This window comes from Thunnus maccoyii, chromosome 1 (genome assembly GCF_910596095.1).
Source record: "Thunnus maccoyii chromosome 1, fThuMac1.1, whole genome shotgun sequence".
NCBI classification, from domain to species: Eukaryota; Metazoa; Chordata; class Actinopteri; order Scombriformes; family Scombridae; genus Thunnus; species Thunnus maccoyii.
This window is the reverse complement of record NC_056533.1, coordinates 16183778-16201161: the sequence shown is the minus strand read 5'-3', so window position 1 is coordinate 16201161 and position 17384 is coordinate 16183778. Positions and strand designations below refer to the sequence as shown.

Sequence of the window (17384 nt, the reverse complement as noted above, 5' to 3'; positions counted from 1 at the left end):
ATAGAAATGTAACACTTCCTGGACTGGATCTGTTGCCAATGAAAATAACCCAGGCAACATTTATGCTTCCTCCCATTTGGTAAAACCATTCAGTAATATATTTAGGTTTTGGCGACAGGGTTGGATGTTAATTCTGTTTTTACCAAACACAAGTGTGTACATAATGTTTGATAAGGAGTAGGGGACGCATGAGGTCAAGTTAATGATCTCTATCTATATATGTGTTTGTGTGTGTACTTGTGTTTGGGCGTGTCTGCTAAAATATGAGTGCACTTGATTGTACTGTATCTATGAAGGTGCAGAGAAAGAGAGTGTGCGTAGGTATGTGTGTGTGTGTGAGTGTATGTGTGTGTGCCATACAGTACATTGGCCTGACAGAAAGAGGCTGCAGTGCAGTCATGCAGACTTAACCTCCACTGCTTGCTCTCGCGCTCTCTTTCTTTTTTTCTCTTCCCTTTGCTCTATCAGATACACACATAAAGACAAACACACAAACACACGTCGATTCCCCAGCCACCCTGCGGCCTGTTTGTCTGCCAAATGAGTCCTGACTGCACGTTTACACCGGAGACCGCACAACAGTCTGGCACAGACATACACACACACAGGATAGCCCTCTCTCACGCCCCAGTTGCTGCACAGACACACACAAACACACATATCCAGGAGGCCTATATTTGTTTTCTCGTGGTTACAGGGCAAATGGGAACCAGTGAGAGCCGATTGTGATGCTCATAAGTACCTGCTCACTTGTGTGTGTACAGTTTGTGGCATTTGTGAGGATATTTCTATGTGCACGTGAGTCTGTGTTATAGTGTCTATGTACATCTGCTATAACTGATGAATCAAAGAAGGCTATTCTGTGCCTGTGTGTGTGTGCATTAATGTGACAGGTGTGAAAACTGGCTGCAATACTGATCTGGTCCCAGTTATTAACACACGACTTGTCTTAACATACTATCACTAAAGAGAAAAACAGGATTCTGACTTTTAGTAGACATTTGGATGTTATTTCCTCTGGAAAGTTTGTGTATCTGATGCCAAAAACACTGACATGAATAACAAAGAAATAATACACACACACAAAAAAAGATATTTTCACTGACAACACCTCTTTCATTGTTGGATTGGTTCAATTTCCTTTCCTGCATTGGAGCTGACAGCATACAAGGAAGAGAGAGAGAGGGTCCCAGTGAGAATGTGTGTTTACATGGTCATGGTGCTGCCAGCAGAGAAGCAGGTTAACTCAGAGTTACTGGACTACATTTGATCTGAATGAACCAACTACCCACTGAACCTAGCGTGAGACTGTAGCTTGGACAGAATAGGCAAATAGCACCGGGGCAGTCTGTCTCGCATTGTGTGTACTAGTGAAATTTGTACCTCCAAAGCACTTCACAACTTCATCAAGCTGAGTAGTTATTGGTGGTGTTACATATTAAGTCAGTGTCACCCAGCATGAGGGTTTAGGCTCAGGGTTTTATAAAACATTAACTGGCCAGTAGCTTTATAGACATGGAAATGATTTGGCTTCTTTGTCATATTATATCTCAACCACAGGTTACCTTTTAAATCTGCTTTGAAGCTGCTTTTAGTGGTTTTGCCTGCCTCTATATATTAGAGAGAGTATTTGAGTGGACATTTAAAAAAGATAAAACATGCATGTTCAATCTTACCCTCAAATAACCATATTTCAGCCATGTTTTCTTTGCTTTTACGGTGTGTTTATGTTTGTGAAAAGCTGACATGGTAGCTGTAATTTGCAATTATAGCCCTAAACAAATATTATGAATACATATGGTGGTCCATCTGCATACTTGTAGTGGGCCTCGCACACTTTGAGCACCTGCTTACTCTGTTACCAATGACACTGTGCTCTGTCCTATATGATCATGGCCTCGGGACACGTTTAACAAGAAACTTCTCAGTCTGTCTCAACAATGTAACAGCAAAGATTCACACACTCAAGAGAGTAAGAATAAGCTTCACACATTGTCACAGAAATGTAACACAATGCAGCAAAATTGAATTCACACTAACCACTCTTAGGGAATCTAGATGTGTACTGTAGGAGAAAGAATACTGTCGTTTCAGGAGAAAGGATTTTAAAAGCGGTATTTCCTTCAGTCAGGAATGATAACTGTGTTGTAAACTGTTTTATGATTGTAGTTGAGAGGAGAACAGAGGATTGTCTATGTGCAGCGTGTACACGTATTGTGTTCTGCAGGGGACAGATTTAAGTCTCCTGGCCCACTGAGATAGAGATTGCATTAGGACACGTGAAGTTTCCAGCAGTTACCAGCACATCGCTGCCCTGCATGTGTGTGTCTGTTTGTTCTGTATGCGCTGTGTTACATGGCTCCAGTGCTCTCTCTCTCATACCACTTTCTGTACATGTTTGTGTTTAAATTTGTTTTACTGGGCACATTGTTGCATGCTGTGTAACGCAAGTGCTCCCTTGTGATGCTTTTTCAGGGTATGTTTGAGTGTGTGTTTCTGTGTGTGTCTGCGTGCACACCTCAAACTGTTTTGTACCATACGGCCAGACGCCAGCCCAAATGAACACAGACCCCCTGTGATGGCTTTGGCCATGCTGAAACAACACACACAAGATCCACACACACACACACACACATACACACACACATCCACCAGCTGACCCAATTACACAGAGATGCGCAACGAGATGGAAACAAATCTACCCAGAGAACCAGCTAATTTAGAAGGGCTTAAAGACACACTTACACATAGGACACACACACACTCTTATACACTTGTATACATACGTGTATTGACACTTTGCTCAATACAATACATAGAGATGATACTATATGAAAGTGCATTTCATAAATTGAGTTTTATCTTTCATTTTCAGAAAAATTACTATGCTTTGCTCTATCAAAATCCTACCAGTGTATCAGAACTGTGTGTCTGTCCCTCTTTCCACTAGTTTTGCTGCATGCACAGTGATATGTCTATCTCCACTGGGTGCATAAAGACTAAGGAAACTGAGGCCACTGAAAATGAACACTTCCCAATCAGGTGCAATAACCACTGTTGTATTTGAAACCACCTGCAGACCATCATGAACTGGGAGCACGTAAATTGACCAGAAATCCTCTGCATTCTGGGATATTGAAGCTAATGTGCCGCTATGTTTTCTACACTCAGTGTCTTGTTGTTTGTATGTACCAAAAACAAGACAGTGAGTGATTGATTTTAGCATCTTTCCTCCATATGTCTCTCTTCTCAAAAATACAGTATTCAGTTCATGTTCTAACAGTATGAAATTTTGTTCATATAAATTGTTGTCACTTCTATCTGGGTCAGGTTTTGGTCAGATTTTTTGTGTGTGTTCAGGTTATGTTGAATTATTTAAAGTGAGAATAGAGTCCTTCAACAATTAAAGTCACACTGCTTTGTTTACTTTGTTACATGATTTGGTGTTGTTTGTAATCTGAAACGGTCTTGTTGAAGACCAGTTTTAGGGTCAGGTTTTGCTGATGGTTAATCTTATTTTATTGTAAAAAAAATAATGCCTGTTTGACTCAACCGTGTCTGCATTTGTTTTGAGTTACAGTCAAGTAATAATAGACAATACGGACCGACATTTTATTGACAAATATGGAATGAATCTGATACAAAATCAGTCATTTCTCTAACACACGAGCCTGCGTAATCACCTTCACCTTCATCCCCTCTCATATTGTTGGCCAAAATATCTTTTCTCTATTTCTTTACCCTTCCACCCTCCCCCTCTCCTTCAACCACATCCCCCATTTTTCTCTGTGCGGCCTCGGGGAGAGTGGAGCAGTCATAGGGTTGCGGTAGCCTCTAATCAGTGTGAACAGCCAGCTAATTACCAAACCCTCAGCCCTGGCTGACTGTTAATTGCATACATTAGACACCATCAGCAGCACTGCAAGATTAACACTTAAAATCTTCCCATTGCTGTAGTGGAGATGAGTGCTCTGTGAGTTTGTGTGTGTGTGTATGTGTGTGTGTGCATGATAGGGAGAGACAGCAGAGGAGAGGAGGACTGTGTGTTGTATTCGCTGTGTGTGCATGTGTGGTGTGTGCTGCCTCTGTGGTTGCGGGTGCTAATATTTAACACTTAATTAGACCCAAAATGGAAACGTGGCAACACGGAGATGGTTGTCGAGTGTTGTAGCTGTTGCCGTGGCGGGGTTGCTTGGGTGGGGGCAGTCGATCGTCGAGGGCAACCCCAAGTCTCTGTGGAGACGGCAGATGGAGTGACATTAAGAGCATTGCAGTGGAGCTGTTTCAAATGATAAAATATCAATATTTACATTTTAATTACCCACTTCTAGCTCCACCAGGGCTGTGTCAAAGAGTGTGTGAGTGAGTGTGTGCAGGCATGTGCCAGTGCTAGCTCCGCTGGGGCCATGTCTTCTTGACTCTATTGACTGTGTGACAATGTTCCGCTCTGCTTGAGAATTTATTAGAGAAATAAACCTTGTGTACAATAACTAATTTCTCCAGTTTCTGTTTTCTAGCATTGGTTTTCTTATCTTCCTTCTTAACTTTTTCTTTCACTCAATCCGTCCATCCTCCTTTCATCCTCTACCTCTGCATCCTGCCCTTCCCTCCAACAATACAATGCTGATGCAGGCAGGAATGACCACTTTGTGTGTGTGTGTGTGTGTGTGAGCATGTGCATGTGTGCAAAAATCTGTCAGGGGAATTAACCATGTGTACACACAACTGAGAAGCTTAGACACACCAACGCTCTCTGTCTCACTATCACACACACACAGACACTGCTGACAGACAGTTTTGCAGACAAAAAACAGACAACGAGAGTTGAAAAATGGTCAAAAAGGTGTTGGAAAAAAAGTAATCAGATATTAAGAATAAAGAGGACATAATGTGGATATTTGTTTGTCTAAAATTTCTGGGTCCTGGGATATTGGACTCAGTAAAATGCAGCCAGATTTGTTTTAAAGATATTTTGCCACTTACCCAAGAGCTTCGTCAGGAAACACACCAAGACACTGATTAGACCTTACATCAAAATCTATACCTCAGGGAAAGTCACAGCATGTCTGTGGTGTCATGAGACACACAAAGAACGAGTCCCTCTTTGTTGGCAATACTGTGCACCAAATCCAAATTTTAAGGATTTCATCACCACTATTTCTCTACATGGAAATGGTGAAAAGGAGAGCTCTGTCTATCTATTTATCTATCTATCTATCTTTCTATCTGTCTATATCTAGTCTGTGATGAATTCATTTTCCCAGCTTGTTCAATTAACTGGGTTGTGACAGTCTATTGATCTCTCGTCGGATTACCTTTTCAGAACAATATCCTGCGATAACATATTCTCCTGAAAAGACAAAATCCATAGTCCAAGCATCATCAAATGGGATGCTCTGCTATCTAGACCCTTGGGCAGGACGCAGCTTTTATTGTCAAATTGGACAAAAGATGATGAAATAAAATTCTTTAATGTCAACTTTATCTTCTCTATCACTGTCACAAACATCATTTTGCATAAAAAATTCAAAGAGACAGATTTGTGGGCAGTTTCTACATTTTTGTAGAAACTGTTCAACAATTGTTTTTTCTTTGCTAGAACACTATTGATATATGAATAAAAATTTGCTGATTGTGGCTTTAAAACAAAACCCAATGGTCTCTGTCCCGGCCAGGTGTCTGTATATGAGATTATGAGGCTGTGTTGATTCTATCTTCCTAATCCCCCGTAGCTTTCCATAGAGAGAACCGTAGAAACTCCACAGGGATTAATTTACCATTCACAGATTAGAGATATGGTCTCAAATATCATCATCCAGGACAAGCATTGAGGGTTCAACAACAGAGGAATGAAGAGAGAGAGAGAGACAGACTGAGAGAAAGACAGAGATGAAAACGAATGCACACAGAGAAACAGCCTTCTTCCCTACAGCATCATGCCTTAATGTCCTAGCTCGAAGACAAGAACATTAGACCTCATTCCACCTCCTCATCTGGGCCTGAAAAAGCCTGGGCTGAAAATCTTAATTAATTGTCCAATAGTGCTGCGGGGTCATTATGCATTGCAATAAAGAAGCGTGTAATTATGAGATTTAACAGCCATTACCAAGGCCAGGAACTCATATGTCATCATCAGCAACCAAGCCAATGGTTTGGTACGGCTGTGTGTGTGGCTTGATGGACAGCACACACACATGCACAATGCACACACTTGCATACTGTTTGTAGATATTGTTCATGTAGATATGTAGCATTTAGATGCACAAGAGAAATGTGTCTGCTCTCATAAGGGCACACAAACAGTTGTAGGTACATACACGTGTATGCAGACAAAATAGAGGGACACAAACTGGAAAACTGGAAAATGTGCATACAGGCAAGCCCGCCCACACACACACACACACACACACACACACACACACACAAAGAGACACACATACACTCACACACATCCCCATCAGTCTGACCCAGACAATAAGGCAGCCAGCTGTGATAGCAGCCTGCAGATGAAACATCCCATCAAGATTAAATAGACACAAAAATACACGCATTATTACTGCTGTGTGTGTTTTGTGTGTACATGTGAATGCACGATGAAGCACTGAGACTACAGCTCATGGTCCTTTGCCACATAGCAGGTGGGAAGTGACACACGTATATAGGGATGTATTGCTGCATGCACGCACGCACGCACACACACACACACACACACACACACAGAGTTTTCAATGTAGATCTTTGAATATCTAAAAATAAGAAATAAGTCAACAGTTGAGAGTGAACACAATTAAGTTGTATTTGAACTTGAAAAAGACGAAGTGAAGAGACAAACATGTGGAGTGTAGTATACCATGTCACAGCAGTATTTTGATCATGTGGCATCCTGTCTGAGTTTCTGTTTCCTTACAGGTTTGTTCAGACTGAACACAAAGAACATTTAGCAAGTTTATGCCTTGAGTTATTCTCGCAAATTTGACCGTCAGGACAGGTAAAGGGGCAGGCTCAGCCTATTTGCAGGTGTTTTCTTGTATATGTGCATGAGGTGTGCCTGTTTTTTGTGTTTTTATATGTATATAATATTTCTATAATTTCCCTGTGTGTGTGTGTGTGTGTGTGTGTGTGTGTGTGTGTGTTTGTTGTGTGTGCACAGGCCATAAGTCGTCCCCAGCTGGTGACAGGCACGCTCCAATCCCATTTTCCCACCTGCTTATTCCCTGATGGAAAGGATGAATCCCCCAGACTATTTAAGAACGATGGATGGAGGACGGGAGAGAGAGAAAGAAAGAGAGAGAGAGAGAAAGAGAGAGAGGGAGAAGAAAGGGGCAAGGTGGTAGAGGGAAGAGCAAAAAGAGAGAGAAGAGAAAGAAGGAAGAAGGTGAGGAGCAATAAAGGGGGTGAGAGAAAGAGAGGAAAGAAGAAGGGAGGAACAATGGTAGGTGGAGAAACGGAGGGACTGAGGAGAGAGAATAAGAAAAAGGGATGAGAAAAAGACAAACCAGAGAAAAGGGTAGATGCAGACAGAAAACAGTAAGGAAAGGTAAATACATAAATAGAGAGAGAGAGAGAGAGAGAGAGAATAACTATTTCATGCCTGTCTGTGAACTTTGCATGAACCGACAGAAATAATGTGATGCCATGACAAGCCTGTCCCTCCTTCCACTAGATTTGCTGCATGCATAGGTGTGTGATATGTGTGTCTGTGAATCTCTATATGTATGTGTGCTGTATGTGTGTGTGAACTTTTTATATTGCTTTTGGTATGTGTGTATGAGTGTGCGTGTGCGTGTGTGTGTGTGTGTGTGTGTGTGTACATGTGCGCTCTAACAGATAGAATAGGATGATGATGATTTGAAATGGAGTTTGGCCTGTGCGTAATTATGATCATCTATCTTTATGCCCCGCTAGCATATCATATCATATCACATCACATCATCTCTCTCTCTCTCTGCCTCTCTTGCTCTTTCTCAAACACACACACACACACACACACACACACACACACACACACACACACACACACACACACACACACACACACACACACACACACACACAAACACAAAAGCAAATTGAAAGTAGTAAAAGCTGACTGTTTGCTAGTGATGACTTAGATGATGATGGGCTCAGATGGTGTGCTGATTTATTTGTTACTGCTCATCTGATGTCACATATTATAAAACTGTGCACGCCCGTGTGTGTGTGTGTGTGTATTTGTGCACATACACTGTGTGGCTATGTGTACGTGTGGGTCTCTGTGCGTTTAGACGTGTACATTTGTGTGTTAACGGGTGTGTTTTTGATGTATGTGTTTGTGTACGCAGGCTTGTGTGCATGCCTATCTATGTATTTGGCTTCTCTGGTGTGTGTTTTGTGTGTGTGTCTGTGACAGACATTATTTGATGCAGATTAGTCAGTGTACTCAGATTGCAGTCTGTGTCTCAAAGGCTGATAGACAAATGAATTTGATTTGCTAATGTAATCAAACTAATAAGAAAAACAGCGATGGGCTGCTGAGCACAAATCTCACGACTTCAATATTTGTGTTTTTTTCTCACTTTTACTTGAGCTGAAACACATCTAGCTACTGAATGCCTTTCATGACTCAAAATTGTTTTAGAAACTAGAATCAAACCTATTAGGCATGCTTTTAATGAGAGGCTGTTCAGAAAAAAAACTTTTTTTTTTAATCAGACGCCACTTTTTAAATCAGTATGATAATTTACAGTTATTTTATTCACTTGTGTGCTTATCTTTGTACAGGTACTGTTACCACATTTTCCTTTTGCACACTACTCTACTACTTTAGGCTGCCACTGCTCTTCAAGTGACAGCTGTTTTTTCTTTTTTTTTTTTTTTTTTTTTTTAGTTATTTTTCATTTTAAATGCCAGTCTGACATGTGTGACACACATGGATGCAGTGACAGCGGCAGCTGGTACCATGTGTGAAGCAAGAGTTGTGTGTTGCTCTACTCTAAAGGCATAAGGTGTGTGTCACCACCAAGGTGTGACCTGACGGAGCTAATACAAGTGTTATTCTTTGTGGATGTATGTGTTGAGTGTGTGCAAAACAATGTGTGTTTTTTTTTAAGGCAGGCCCCTAAAACTGTGTGTGTGTTTGAGTGTCATTATAGACACATCGTCATGGAAGCACTGTCAACACTGTGATGACAAAACAAACACAGGGCATCGGACAGACAGGAGAGTCAACACAGAGTGAACGTGCCCTCAGACACTGAATATGTATGTGCGTTTGTGTGTGTGTGTATTCGTCAAAACATCAAATTTGGTGTAAAAAACTTAATCATACATCACCACAGAGCAAAGAAACTGTGGGAGGCAACATTTCTGAGACACTTTTTATGGCTTACATATAATGTTTTCATATCTATTTATTGTAAAGTACATAGGCATTGCAGTGACTAATACTATCAGTATTATAGTGTTATCATGCCTCGGCACTCTGTTCTGCTGCATTCATTTTAACAAAATGTGGGTCCTATTTTGGAAATTCAATTCATATTGCGGTGTGGGGAAACATTTTTAAGATAATTTTATAAAATGTTTTGTTGATTTTTTCTTGATTTCTACATCAGAAAAAAAAGATCACAGATTAAAACCACCTAGCAGATCTAATCATATTTTACCCAAAGCACTAGAATGACAGAAACACTGGAACAAAAAGTCAATGCAAGAAAAAGACAAAGAAGACAAGAAAGAAGAAAAGCAATGCACAGAAAAAGGAAATGTTTTCCCTCCTCCCTTTTCTCGTATTGATGACATACTTCCACACACACAGGCTTAATCCAATAAAGAAAGCCCAACTTAATCCAAACATTAAGATCAAATATCAAATATTCTTTTCCTAATTTGATTTCATCAATATTTGTTTTCATCTGCAAACAGGGGTGTGTTTGTTTGTATGGGCTGCAAGAAGTGGCCATGGTGGTGGTGCACTGGAAGATAAGATGTCTGTTTTGCACCAATGTGGACAATGAAACACACACGCACACACACACATAAACAAACACACATACTTGAAACCAAGGCATCAGCCTCTAAATGTGTTATGTAGCTGAGGGATGAGCAGAAATGGAAATCAAACACGCCCAACAGAGCTCAGAGAAAATCAACAGCGACTGGAAACACACATATGAAGATACATATCAGAGAGCACAAAAGAAATAAAATTGACCAAGGCAAGGGACTAAATCAAATTCTAATTCAGATCCTAATAAAGTCATATTTATGAGTTGAATCTTGTTAGAATATGGAAAAGTCAGAGTCAGTTATATTACATCAAAGAAGACATAGTGCTGCCCATAAAGTTTCTTATCCTCTTCAACTTTACTGACTGGAAAGGGTACGCTACAAAAGCAAGCTTGTCTCCTATGAATTGCGTATTTTAAAAACAAATCAGCATAAGAACAAAACATTGATTGAATATAATTGTTTGAACCCTTTAGTATCTAACTAAACTAGCAAATAAAGGCTGATTATGGCTTTAATAGTTATGTTTAGGCAACTGAAAACCATCTTAGATTAATTCACTTCATGCACAGAATTGATATCATGTGATCAACTATCAGACATTACATGTGAATATCTCCAAAAGTCCTGTAATTCAATTTTCTACCATAACATTTAACTTATTAAACATTTGCACCTTTAAAACTTGTTTCAAAAATGTTCAACTTTTCCTACAAATCTTTCTTTGCATGACTACACTACTTATAAAAACTTACTCTGTTTTCTTGAATACTCCCATGTGCATGTTACACACTGTATGTCTACACACTGTATGTCTTGTTTGTGTCTATGTGAATGTATTGTATGTTGCCTGTTGTGTTTGTGTGTTGAGAAGGCACCCAGCATGCTGCGATTGTCAAGGTGAACTAGTGTTTGCCGACAGAATGGGGGCAAATTTGTTTGTGCGTCTCTGTGTGTGTCTGTGTGTAATTCCATATGTACATTTTCATGAGTTTACAGGTGTACTGGACCTGGCATTTTATTGCAGAATGGTAATGGTACGGAGTGAGAGAGACAGACTGAAAGATGAAGTGAGAGGAGTGCAATGAGGACCAAAGAGGAAGGAAAGAAATAGACAGGAGGAGGCAATATTGTTTCAAAAGTTTCATGCCAATAAAGCTTATTGATTTAACAATTGAAAGAGAGAAATGTGTGTGCGTGAGTATGTGTGTGTGTATGTGTGTGAGTGTGGTGGAGAGATGTTTCTCTTCTGATTTACCACTCTCTGACCCAAAGCCCAACAACCTCTTTGCTGATTGATGACATCACCAGACTTAATGAGGAGGGCCGAAGAAGAGTGACATCACCACCAGTCTGGGCTGTTACATTCCTCGCTCACCACACACACACACACACACACACACACACACACACACACACACACACACACACACACACACACACACACAGTGCTGTTCTGCATCTTCTGGAGCTCACTGTGAAGTGTTATAATGAGTGTCAGAGTTAATTTAGTGAGCTGCAGATTCACAGTCAAGGATGTGAATATCCATGTGTATTCATGTGCAAGTGTGTGAGTGTGTGCGCATGTAGAAGTTCCCCTTGGCAGCTGAGACTCAACATTTGATTTGCTAAAAGGAGCAGGACACTTCTATTAATCAATATTTGGTGACTGAGTGGCTGTCTTTCTGCCTGATTGACCGGCTGTGTAGTTACTTGACTGACTGATTGGCTAACTGACTGACTTTTCTGGCAGTCTGAATGGCAAACAGGTTGACTGGTTGACTGAATCACTAAATGAAACCCATTTATTATATGGCCCAAAGAGAAGGAGCACAACAGAAAAAGATTAGGGAGGGCTTTGCTTATTGGACGTTTTACTGAGAAGGCTATGTTGTACCATTGTTAGTACAAAGGCACGTTTGAATGAGCAATCAGACTGATGGGCTGTCGATCGTACTGTTTCAAAATCTATAGCTGGATTTGGACTCAAACCCTGATTGCTGTATCTGCAGGGGATACATGCAGACAGAACCAAGAAGGAGGAGAATGAGGATGGTTGGCTGGGGGGATGAGCTAAGAGGGTAGGTGGGAGGCGTGGGTGGGAAAGGGGTTGAGAGATGAGGTTGACTTATAATGAAGAGGTTAAGGATACCATGGAGAGAGAGGGTGGGAGGTCAGGTCAGAGAGGGAGAAAAAGAGGGAGAGCAACAGAGAGACAGAGGTAGAGAGAGAGAGAAAGAGAAAGGTCACATGAGAGGTTGAAGAGGTGGGGGATATTTAGCCACCGGGTCAGAATAGTATTGTGTTAAAGGCTCTTAGGGAGTATCTAGGTTATACTCTGGTAATGTATGTGACCTCCCTGCTTTCCATTCTCCTTCCATTTCCTTCTCTCCCTTGTATCTCTCCTCTTCAATTCACCATTCTCCTTCCTTTCCTTTCTCCTGGATATTTCCCAACAATCACAGAGTAAGTAATCAAAGTAATGTCATCATTGATAGTGATATGAATCACAATTATTAATGTCTATAGCAAACAAATCATAACAATATAATCATAAAACAGTAAAGTAATACATTTCTGGCAGATTGATTTACGTTTGTTGACCAACAAAAGGACTCAAGTTCATTATGAATCTGGTGCGACATATTAGGGCAGGTCAGAGTATGAAACTTCTTCTGAAGTTTATTCTAATTGAGCTTCATTGCTTGTGTACTGTTAACACTCAGCACTCTTTGTCATCAGTATGACTAAAAGAAGAATGGGACCTAAGATTGAGCCTTGAGGAACTCCACAGGTATTATGTAATAAGTGGCTAGAGAGAAATGTACTGCCTTACTTGCTCAGCTTTTTAGAAATAAGGAGAGTGCCATTCTGGCATGTGCGTGTTTCAAAAAGCACTAAGTGTTTTAAAGATATCCTTAAAATACCTGGGCTGTAGGAAATGTCTTCCTGATTTAATCAATGCTTAGTCAAATTGCTGTGCATAAGCCAAATCTCACATCAAGATCATCAAAGTCAAATTTATTCAAAGTGCAAAGTCATTGCAAATGATGGTTTTGTACATCATAATAATGCTAAACACTAACCATCACTAAAGGCCTCTACGCTGAACTTCACACTGTGTGAATGATGTAGGTAATCCGTTGGGTTACTCAATGACATAAAACAGGGAAGCAGTCGTACGTTTTTCTCAGTGTAACATGGCAGAACAAGTCAAACACACTCAGCATCTTTACTGTCATTGGTTAAGTTAAAAATAAAACCCATGACAGAAGCAGAGAAGAAGCAACATCTTGGTGGCAGCAAATGTCAAACTCTATGGGATGCTGCTAACAATCACCATCACTGACATGAGACAGCGGTTACAAATCATCTACATCATGTTCGCTCTTCGTTCAGCATCACTATGAGGTATTTCAATACCCATGCTCATATCTAAATCCAAACAGAGAGTAAGACGGAGAGAGAGAAAGAAGAGACGTGCCAATAAATTACTGGACAAATAGAGAGAAGCATGGAGAACGTGACGCGAGAGGACTTCCATCTTCACCTACTATCCCATCACCACCACCACTCAAACCCTTTCTCCCCTATCTCCATAAAGACCGATTAAATGAATGGACCGACAGCCACCCTCCTTCACCTCCCTTCCCCCATTTTTACAGCTCAATCATACTGTGTTACTGCCGACACATAGACCGCTTATCCTGAGTGTCAAAATTGAAAGGAGAACGAAAGAAAGAGAAGGGGAAAGACTGTAAGAAAAGAAAGAGCAAGTAAGAAGAGATAGGGAGGCAAGAGAATAGTGGGGGGGAGTGTGGGGCGGCCTGAGAGCAATTTCTTTCTTGAATAAAGAAAGAATGGGGGAGGGGGGTGTAAAAAAAAGCACTAATGGCAAGGCCCCTGGTTCTGGTAAAATAGACTGTGTTATAGGTTCTGGCTCTTGTTCGTTGATTCGTTCATTTGTTCGTTCCTTGCTCTTTCGTCAAGTCAAGTGCTCGCCTGTCTGTCTTTCCCCTTTTGTGTCCACAGGTCTAGATAAGAGCTGCTAGCATGACTGCCCGGTAGTCATTTAGTTATTATGGAGAGGGAGAGAGTGAGGGAGAAAGACAGAGAGAGAGAGAAGGGATGAGGGAGTAAGAGAACAGAAAAGAGAGGATGAAAAGACTAATTCTACAGGCAGATAAATGGCTCATTTTGAATGGCCTTTCTTTCTTTTAATTCACTCTCATTCGCTCCTGTTTAAATATTTGCTTTTCTCCTCCTCTCACCTGACCGCTCCTCGTTCCTCCTTCAAACACACACACACACACACACACACACACACACACACTTGACTAAGACATGCAGCATAATATGCAACTGGAGTTGTATTTTTGAGAGCTATTAAAATGAGATCTTCTCTTCACTAATCCATATTATTGGACACCAAGGCCTTTCACGCCCTCTGAATAATAACTCCAATGATATTTCTACATACCCACAGTTTCCTGAGTGTGATGGTATACTGCTCATATATTTGTATGATACTGTATTGTGTGTGTGCGTGTACGTGTGTGTATGTCTGAGGGGGTCACTCGTTTCCCACAGTCTTTACCAGCATAAGGCTTTTAAAACTTGTCAGTGTTTTTGTGTTTGTGTGTATTTCAATGCGTTTCATCTCTCTCTTTACACACACACACACACACACACACACACTAGTGCATGTGTGAGATTCATGTGTGGGTTAGTTTCCTAAGCTTTGTGGGATATCAAGAGACACACACTCTGTCTGAAACCTCATTTTCCTCTCCTAATGACATATCAAATGTTTGCATATACGCCATATCAGTATGGAAATGTGCACACACACATACACATGTAGCCTTAGAATAAAAGAACCAATCAAAGAGATATGTGTGTGTGTTGTCACAAGTCTCTAAGGTTGGGCGAGTCTGTGTGTCAAACATGACTAGCAACATGCACACACACACACACACACACACACACACACACACACACACACACACACACACACACACACACACACCCTAGCCTTGTTATCCAGGGGCCTGTCTTGCAGGCAGCCTCTCTAACGCTGAGTGATGTTTAAATTAGTTTACAATTTAGCCTCCTCGCTATCCGCAGACGGCTCTTAACTCAGTGTGTGTATGTGATGTGTTTTTGCGTGTGTGTTTGTGCGTGTGTGCGCGTAACAAATTGTTGCCAGTACGGCAGACATCTAATGACTTCAAATTAGCTGCCTGGCGCTCGCCTTGACACGTTGTTACCACTGTTAGCAGCCTGTGTGTGTGTGTGTGTGTGTGTGTGTGTACGCAGCGCCGCGCAGCCATATCATGAAGCATAAATTGGCTTCACCTCTCCTCTCTTTGCCTCTGTCTTTTTTATCTTTGTCTCTCTGTCTCTCTCCATCAATTTGATTAAAAAAATTACTGTACCATGGCGAGCAAAGATGTGTGCACGTGTGTTCACAAGTACACCCTGCGCATAGCCAGTCTCTCTCTCTCTTTCACACACACACACACACACACACACACACACACACACACACACACACAGTTCACAAGACATGAAACAAGACAGCTCCAAGAAGGTTAACAGGTCTATTCTATTCTATTCTATTCTATTCTATTCTATTCAAGACTTATGTCACTGTAGTCTCTTTATTGTTTGCCTTTTGTGTGTGTGTTTGTGTGTGTGTGTAAGAGGCTGATAAAGAATGTTGAGGAGGCGTATTTCACTCTGACAATCCTTTCCACCCAACAGTAGATCACTTTGTGTGTGTGTGTGTGTGTGTGTGTGTTTGTGTGTGTGTGTGTGTGTTAGTACTAGATCAGTGTTCAGTGTTGTAAACAGTGAGGATTTCATAAGGTGTTCACATCACACACACTCACTCACGCACACACAGACGCACACACTTGGAAGATGAAGAGTTCTATCTTTCTCTGTGAGCAGTGGATTGCCTTTCTCGTTCATCTAATCACGCCATCTTCTCTCCACCGCCAGGCAATCGTTGCGCTTCGCTCCCTCCACACAGAAAGCTGCACGCACACGCTAACGTGCGCACACACACACACACACACACACACACACACACACACACACACACAGAGCCTAAGCCCAGCACATAACCTGGTTAACTCAGTCTACGCACTTGTAGAGAGTAAAGGAAACAGTAAACCCAATGCAAAACAATACATTAAAAATACACAATGTGCATGTTTGCGTGTATATTTGTGTGTGTCTGTGAGTTCGTTTTGTGTTTTTATGTTCAAGGTGCATCCCAGAGGTATGGAGAGAGTGACAGGAGGAAAAAGCATCACAGGCCGATTAGAGGAAAGCAGATAGTATTGGAGTCAGGCCATATGTTGTTTTGAAAGAGAAAAATAAATATTCAAAGGGCTATACTTGGTATCTGGATCAATATATATGTCTGCTTACTGTCCATATAGCAGCACATTGATCAATACACTAACAAGAAGCAATGTATATTCCCATCTCTCTTTCTCTCCCTCTCCATCCATTTTTTCTTTTTCTCCCTGTTATTTTCACATTTATTGATATGATATAATACATGTGATTTGGAGACCCTGTTATCCAATGCCATTGACTTTATTGTTATAGATTCACGCAACATGACTGAATGGTATTTATGCCTCTAATCTGGTGTTTCCCCCTATACTGTTACAACCCCCTATGCTGTCTGAGCAGTGGCAACAGGAGGTAATTCAATTCTCTTCTTTTATTTTCTATTCTATTCTATAACCATATTCCGGACGACAATAGGACTAATCTTTGTGCTAATCTGTGTTAATCTGAGACACTGCTCTTCCCTCCTCTCTGCTGTCACAGCAGGCTCGCTCACTAAAACCAAAACCAGATTATAGTTTTCATCTCTCCCTCTCATACGTCTCATACTCTGTCTTACTCTTCATTTTAGTTTTTACAGCTACGTACATTCCTCATTCCCAAACCTGGTCTTTTGCTCTCTTTTTTAAAAATTATTTATTTTAGTTTTGGCTGATTTGTGTATTTGTATCTATTTCAATCATCTCATCTTGTACGTAGTCCAGATCCAATTCTTACCAGATTAAGAGAGAAAAAGAGCGCTAAGCAGACATTAAGCGGCTTAAAATAGTTTCTTCTCTTTTAGTGATGGTCTTTAAGAGGGATACAGATGTGCTATAGGTTATCACAATTCAACTGTGTTTATCTCAAGAACAGTATTCACTGCTTTATCATCAGAATGTTCATTATATTTTATTTAGATTTAATTATTTTTCTTTCTATTACATTACCTTCTGTTGTAAAGATCTCTAGTTTGACATATTAGGTTAAGATTGTTGCCACACCAAAACATTAAATGGATACTCACCACATAATACACAAATTAACAG

General features: G+C 40.8%; 1 protein-coding gene across 4 annotated transcripts in view; it reads right to left on the bottom strand.

Moving 5' to 3' along the window:
* The window catches only part of esrrga (estrogen-related receptor gamma a), a 184640-nt gene that overhangs the window by 15177 nt on the left and 152079 nt on the right, over positions 1-17384 (bottom strand). The gene's annotated exons all lie outside the window — the stretch shown is intronic.